This window comes from Pezoporus flaviventris, unplaced genomic scaffold (assembly GCF_033815535.1).
Source record: "Pezoporus flaviventris isolate CSIRO_AGI_PZ_B2104156 unplaced genomic scaffold, CSIRO_AGI_Pfla_v1 ptg000057l, whole genome shotgun sequence".
Taxonomy (NCBI): domain Eukaryota; kingdom Metazoa; phylum Chordata; class Aves; order Psittaciformes; family Psittacidae; genus Pezoporus; species Pezoporus flaviventris.
This window is the reverse complement of record NW_026892605.1, coordinates 1318588-1326946: the sequence shown is the minus strand read 5'-3', so window position 1 is coordinate 1326946 and position 8359 is coordinate 1318588.

Genomic DNA, 8359 nt, shown 5'->3' with positions numbered 1-8359 from the left:
AGGAACCTGGGAGGTTCACAGATGTGTTACAAAGTGAACAGCTTCTTTGGGTGCTTCCAAAGTTGGGCTTGGGGACAGTGTAGAGATCCCAAAATAGTTAGGTACTTAAGCAGTGCAGCTCTATACTGTTTATTTATTCTGCTGGGACCTGTCGCTTTGAGAAAGTGTAAATTAACTTGTGTCATGGGCTGCACTGATGAGTCTAGTCTAATTCCAGTATATAAGCTCTGCATGTACCTTCATACTACACAGCAGCCAACAATGTAGACATACCTGCTCTTGATGTACCTGGGGTAAGGTGCTGACAAATCTCAAAAAAAAAAAATGCAGAAATGCTTTTCTTTTTCAGGAAACTAGTCACGGTCACAAACAACTACAGCAGTACCTCATCCTCTGACTGCTGATCAGTCTTTGCCTTTTCCCAAAGTTGTATACACAGTGTACATTGCATGTGCTCAAAAATTAAGAAGAAATATTTAATCAATTACTTTGACTGATCTGGAATGCCATTATATGTCACTAATGTTCCTTAGAGTCTTTCAGTTTTGTTGCTCCCCACATACACAGAAACCCAGTTTCTATCCCTTTTCCCTTGAAGCCTCAGCTCAGGTAAGATTCTGATGTATGCGGAACATGTAAGACATACACAAGCCTGTTCATCTTATCAAAATATAGCACAGAAAGTGCAGCAGGAAGAATCACCAGTCCAATACATATTTGCTACTATATATGTTTTGTCAATAGGAATTCTTGCCAATTTGGATGCAAGTAGCTATTTCCTAACTTCTGAAATACTTTACTACTTCAACTGTTCTTCTTGTTCTTCAAAAGTCTTTCAACTGTTACATGTGATCAAGTTTTTCAGTTGTGTGCAATTTTACAGAAAAATTTTCAGTTACTAATTTGCTGCTTAATCTTTTATCAGGTTTAGATCAGATTTAGAATTGAGAAGTTTTATTATGATTCAGACCTCTCTGATAAAATAGTATGAACTTATAGCTCTACCACAGCAGGTCAGAGGGTTTGTTCCAGAGCTGTCATAGAAGTTGCAAAAAGAATTCTGGAAAAACTAGTGCTCGGAGTTGTGGATAGGCTTAAAAAATAAAACCAAACAAACAAAAAAAACCTTACTGGGTTCTAAATCATAACCAAAAATGTCATGAAGCTGATCAGTTACAGATGAGTTTTAAGGTAAGACTGCAGAAGCTCTAGAAGAAAATCTGTTGATCTGTAACGTTTTTTCTCCTTTACCCTTTATGAATAGTGTAATGTCTTTCCGTTCTCCAGTCTTAGGTGTATGGTATCAGAGATACATCCAACAGATACTTGGTGATCAGAGAATATCATAACCATGTTTGAAGTCTTGTCCTATATCTGGGTGTTGTGAATGTTTGGATAATTTTTCACTTCAGTCCACACTTTTCTAGCAAACCTGTTGCCCAAAGCCCTGGAGTAATGGGTCTCAGATAGCCCTTCCTGTAGGCATACTGGCAAAAAGTAAAGCCTACTTGTCCAGGAAATGGAGCTGGTCTTAGATGCTTCAGCTGTATCTCTGCTAGTAAAGTAAGTATGCTCAGGAATGTCTCCTAGACATTGAAAACACCAAAAAGCACAAGGCTGCCCACATCTCTGCTAGCAAAACCTCTGCTTTCTTCAGAGAGTGCCTGTGGCAGATGGACCATCGAACACAGTAACTCCTGAAGAAGGAGGCAGGCTCGTGTGAGAAGTGCATGAAGCATGTGGAGACCATCCTAATAGTCTGATGTGATGGATTACCATATGCCATTGCTATTTAACTTACCAGAAAAGATAAAATCATAAAAGTACAAGTCACCATCTCCTGCCAATCTATATTCTTTGAGCTTTGAGATGGGAGGATGGAAGGAAGCCCATCTGCGTATTAGGCATGTCACCACTCTTAATTACATTGCTCGTTGTGCAGATACTATGGTTTTGAGGATCGTATTTGGAAGAGAATGGATACGCAAAAGAAGTCTTTAAATCCCTAGTGGTGTCTGTATCCCAGTACTTTAATTTTCATCAGTGCAAGTAACACAGCTTTCTGCAGTACTGACTGAATTACTGGCTAACGTAAGGAAGTTTGACTTTTTAAATAGTACTGCTCACTTAACCTCTCATGCCAAGTTTTCAAAAGGAACAGTTTCACATACTGCTTTTAGTATTCTGTTGTTTTTTAAAAAAGTATAATTTCTCCCTAGAGAACCTGGGTGAAAAGTTGTGATTTACTTCTCATAATAATAATAATTTTATTAACATGCAAACCAGCCTGTTTTTCTCTGAAGCTTATCAGCAGCTGCAGATTTACAGCAAGGAGGTGTTTTACCCAGACATACAGGCAGATAAAGCACATACATATAATGACAGCACTGGCAATTACATAAGAGATGGTATAATATGAGCATAATAAATATTTTTAATTTAGGGAACCTTTTTGTGGTTTCTTTCATGAATTTAAACAATTTCATTTGTATATAATCATAAATAGTTGTAGCAGGAATGTAGGCAGCCTGACTCTCCTGGTTGTGTTACTCCCTCAGTTCACTTCTACCAGGAGAAGCAGCTTTTCCATGAGCACTTCCTACCAAACCATCCTTAATTGGAATCACCATCTTTGTTTGTGCTGTCATTCAGTCTAAAGTGCCAAGGGGCTTCTACCTAGCCAGTATATTTGTCAGCCTCTTTTATTGCTTGCATAGCATGTACTGTCTTTCTCCCTTTTTTCTAGAGAATGCATCCTCTCGCATCCCATGTGGCTTCTCTGTTTCCTGACTCATCCCCATGCATCTCCTGCCCACTTGGGCGTTTTGAAGATGTGGTCTGAGGAATGCTTGTTACCAGGGACTCACCTTAGGCTGCACCCCGCAGCTCTTATGGTTTTAACACTGAAGGGATGGGATAATGCTGGTGCGAACAGGACAAGCCCCATGCTCCCTGAAGGGCTCAGCTATCCCAGAAAGGGCTCCTTGCTTAAAGAAAGAGGCTTTCTGATTGTCTTCATGCTGAAATGTGACTTCATTTTCAGTATAACTGAAACCAACTGTTAGTTATGTATAGAAAAACAGATGACCAAGAACCTCCTCTGTATGTCTTACTGCTGGGCAAGGAGGAGTGTCGGAGTTTATAATCAATGGGTAGGTGTATGATTAAATTGTAAACAATTAAACGCATGATGAGAGACAATTTCTCCTACGTATAGTATCACACCTCACTAATTTTATAGCATTGACAGATATGTCACATTGTATGAAAGAAAAAAAATCAAGCTTTTTGGTGTCTCTCAAAATATTTTAAGCATATACACAATAGCCACCATAATCAGCAAAATATTTACAGGAAATTTGCTTTTTTTTTTTTTTAGTAAAGAAATGCTATTAGCCATATAGTATAGTGTAATAGGATATCATTGTTTTGGAATGACTGAAAAGGAATGTTTCTTTAAAAGGAAGCCCTATAGTTGTGTTTTGAGGGTGTTTTCCCTATTTCTTTTGAGCCAAGTTAGAATAACTAGGAAGTTTACAGAAAGTATCATCATTGCCTTTCAAAAAGTTCATGAAGATATGCAAGCATTTATACATGACTCTTGCAGATTGTGAAAGCTAAGGCACAGAAAAGTAAAAAACAAAACAAAACAACCCCCCCTGCTCCAAACTCGGCCAAAGGCTAATGCAGGATCTCTGGCAGAAGTGAAAATCAAAACAAGACAATGCTTGAAGCTTGAAGCTATTGCATCATCTTCACAGATTAAAGTTTGTATTTCAAGGATTTCAAATTTATTTTCCACAAATACCAGGAGTTTCTACTAGCAACATACAAAAATGCCACTATGTGAGAGTATCACTTCTGTTGGGTAGGTGTCTGTATAGAGGGACATTTCCAGTTCTGAATGGAGAGCCTCTGAAATTTTTTCAGTGATCTGGAAAACTGCATAACATAGCCCCAGGCAAGTAAGACTGAGAAAGTATTTCGTTTGCTTTTGACCCTATTCACACCCTTTCATACAATTAATTTCCTTGGGTTGCTTTTTTGGTATTTGTTTGTTTGTTTTGGTAGGTTGGTTTGCTTTTGTGTGGTGTTTTGTTTTGTTTTGTTTTGTTTTGTTTCCAAAGTTTCAGATAACAGAACTCTGCTGCCTGGTTTTGTCTACAAAGGGAAAAACAGAGAAAAAGGATCAGCTGAGAAAGAGCTTGATTTTCCTCTTTAATCCTTTGCATTGAATCTTCTTAGAATACTAGAGCTTTGCTGGGGCATTTCAGCTTGGTTTAAAGATATAAGAAACCTGCTAGTCAGAAAGCTGGGTTTAGTCTTTATTGAAAATACTTGTAAGTGAATCTTATTTTGGTCATAAATCCTGCAGGGTTTTTTTTGTGGTTTTTTTTTTTTTTTTTTTATCCTCTCAAAGGCCGATTGAAGGTAGGGAAGTGCAACAGCTGAACCCCCTCTACCAACCATAATAGTTCTTTCTGGGGATCATTACAACAAACTCGGAAGATCTTTACAGCCCATGTTATACCATATTGTGTTTAGTATTTATGACAAAATCTAGGCTTCTAGCAGTTCTAGGAAACAAATCTAAAAAAAAAGTCTACGTTTGTTTGGTTTGACTTTTTAGAGGGGATGGGGTAGGGAAAGATTATTCTATTAATTAGATAATATAGCTGGGGAAAAAAATAACAAATTTTGCTACGTGCAATTCCTTCATCACATCTGCCTATGTGAAGAAACAAGGCATCTCTTGGCCAGTTTGCAAAGGTGAGCCTCTAGTAACTACACATGCTTCTGGAAAGCATGGTAATGTATACACAGATGGTGGGCAAAACTGGCAGAAAACCTTTACAAAAATGTTTTTTTTTTACACTTTATCTGAATGTGGAAAGTTTCTAAATTAATCTAGACATTAAAAAATCAGAAAAATAAAATGTAAAGTTGGTATCAGTACAGATTTTTTCATATATATGTAAGTGTGGTGTTTTTTTGTTTCGTTTTGTTTGTGGTTTTTTTGTGTGGTTTGTTTGGTTTGGTTTTGGATTTTATTTTTGTATTTTTTTTTCATAAGAAAGAAGGATAAACCAAATAGATTTGGGTATGAAATTAACTTGGACTAAAATGAGATTTGCGCATTTGTGTTCAAGATCCTATCACTGTTCTGGTCCTCCGGTCTCCTTATTTCAAAATTAACGTGCTCTAAGTTCAAAAGATAGCTAGGTTTGTTGTAAGGAAAATACAGGAATTTCATTTTATAAAAGAGTAGAGTAAAGACAAGCATCTTATGAAAAAGTAGTAACTTGGCATTGTATCTTCAGTTCATAATTCCTTCCATTTGTTTCTTTTCATCTAAACTCTTCCTTGTGATTAATAGTTATTCATTTTAGTTCTTTGTGAAATTTAGAACAGCGGGTATTCGGTCGCTGTTGTTTCACTTTCCAGGGTGGAACAGGGCAGAAATTAAGTACATTTAGGATTTGCTTGCATATTATTTTAGATGTGGATAGCATGACTTTATCTTCCAACAGAATAAATATCACACGGACAGCATTCATCTGGGACATATCTGAAGAACAGTTGCACCCTTTTAACCTCAATTCATTAGCTGGATAACTTATATGAAAGGAATACTTCTTAATGGAGATAAACCATTAAAACAGTTTCAAGTAACCCTTGGTTTAATACTGCCCAAAGTTTCTGAAATCCATTCTTGGAGATTTTTTCAGTTACAATATAGGTGAAATGAAGAAGCTGCTCTTTTAAAAGCTTGATTCTTAATAATCTTTTTACCTTCAATTAGTAGAAACAAAAGAATGGCCTCTGAGTTCTTATCCTGGCTTTTCACTAGTGTCACAAAGATACTGATTCTTTTCGGTAGAGGCAGTCATCACTTTTACAGATATAAAATCATCAATTAATTTCAATAATATAGGTCAGATTTTTACTTTCGTGTCATTCAAAGTTAGTATGTACACATGGCTTCAAAATATGAACCGCTACCTACAGCTTTCTTGAAGTCTTTGCCCAGAATGTTACTCCTGTCAAAGTAATTTTAATATTAAAGTTCTTCAGGAAAAAAAATGACTCAACATTATGTTTTATGCTTTAATTTTCAGATCTATTTAGTACTTGTTGCTTGTTATTAAAGTGCATTAGACATGGTAATTATCATGAGATGCTCAGAACTCTTGAAAAAATCAGTAACTACAAGTTATACATCCTACAATGTAAATAATAATGGCCAATTGCTTAATACAATCAAATCCCGTTGTCTTAATTGTGTTGTTAGACCCGCTGAAATCCTGAAGCAATTGCAAAATTTATCCTACCTTCCTTTCCTGGAAGGGATAACATATATGAACAGACAAGCCAGATACTTTATGCTAGTGTTCATTGTGTTACTGCAAGAGATAACGACTATGCATTTTTGTAAAATGCCTCTATTCTTTTAATTTTCCTACTTAAAATACTTCACATTGTGAACACACAGCTTAAAGACATGTAAAACTTCACAATAAGGACTGTTTATTATAACTGTATTTGTACTGAAGAACCCTTACTGAGTCTGGGATCTGGCTGTACAAATACTTCTCTGTTGAGAGAAGCATGTATTAGAATTGGGGTTTTATTATTAAGTTAGCATTTTCTTCCTACTTTTTAAATACAGGGCTCACTTTATCAGAAGCTTTCTGGATCAAATCTGCATTAATCAGATTTTAAACCCGTTACATGAAAATTCAATTGTCACACTGGGATTTTAGTACAAGGTCAAGTGTTTTGTACATCCTCATGAGTGACATGAAAATGTGTAATAGTAAGTAATTAAGTATGTACCCATATTTTTTTCTTTAATATTTGCTTAATTAACAATCTTAAGTGTGTAATACACTTGGGTGTCTTGTATCCTATTCCTAGAACAACTAGAAGTCATCATATTTCAAGTGCCTGTCAAAATACATTTTTAAAATACATTTTTAACTTTTGGTCTTGTACTTCATCCTATCATCCAAGCTTGCACAGTAAATGAGTTAATGTTAAATTCATTACACAGTTTTCATACTAAAATGAGTTCTAAAACTTGTATTTAGATATGGATGGTGAGTATCCAATGGGAGGTAAAACATTTCTGGTTTCATTTCTTATATCTCAGCATTTTCCACACATTTTTGTTTTGTTGTGTTCATTCAATGTTTTCATATGCTGATGTAGACAGTTCCTTACGGAATGAGCTCTCTCTCTTCTGTTAGCTTTTAGTCCATAGTCTGCTCTGCACCAAACAGAACCTTAAATTACATATAGTATTAAAAATACTAAATTTGGATGAAAGTGCTAAATGTGTTTTGCTTCTCTCTTCATCAAACTACACAAACATTCAAAACAAGTAATTTTTAGCTTGTTCTTAAAATATCAGCTATTGTCTAAACTCCAGTTGAGTTACCCTTTGCTTACATCATGATTCATTGAAGGACTGCTAAAAACATGTGCGAACATCTGTGGCAAAAATCTTGGCCTACTTTTCCAAGTATGCCTAACAAAAGAGAACTGTTCACATGGATATACCTTCCTCCCAGATACTAACTTCCAGTGTAAATGTCATTGAATCATAGAAAGGTTTGGGTTGGAAGGGACCTTAGAGATTATCCAGTTCCAACCCTGAGCCGCGGGCAGGGACACCTTCCACTAGCATGGGTTTCTCAAAGCCCTGTCCAACCTGACCTTGAACACTGCCAGGGATGGGACAGCCACAGCTTCTCTGGGCACTCTGTACCAAGGCCTCAGCACCTTCACAGAGAGGAATGTTTTCCTAATGGCTAATCTAAATCTCCCTTCTGTCATCTTAAGCGGGTCACCCTTGTCCTGTCACTACACGCCCTTGTAAAAACTTCATTGTAATCTCCTATAGCATTTTTCCAAAACAGACAGGTTCTGCTAGGCCTAACTAGTTTCAGAAGCTGTTTCTGTTAAGAATCAACCACTTTAATGCTCTCACCCTCTTCTGGGCTCCATATACGTCAGGAAACCCAGGTACAGTTGGGTTCAAAAGAACAAACATGGTTTACAACCAAAAAGTGCTGTAAATACTTCTTTGCAAAATTACTATTCTGACAATCTTCTTACTTCTTCATAACAGATAATGACTACGCTCATACTAGGTTTTCTTCATCATGGAATGGAATATGTATAGTTTTATCAGTGTAGTTCAGTAATTCCACACACAAGCAAAACAACATTGTATCTGTAGAAGCACTGTTTTGCTGGTATAAACTTGGTGTGTATCAGAACCAGCTGGTATACTTAGGCCATGCGTGGCAGGAATCCCTTCACAGACAAAATTCACATGTCAGCAGGCTTGCAA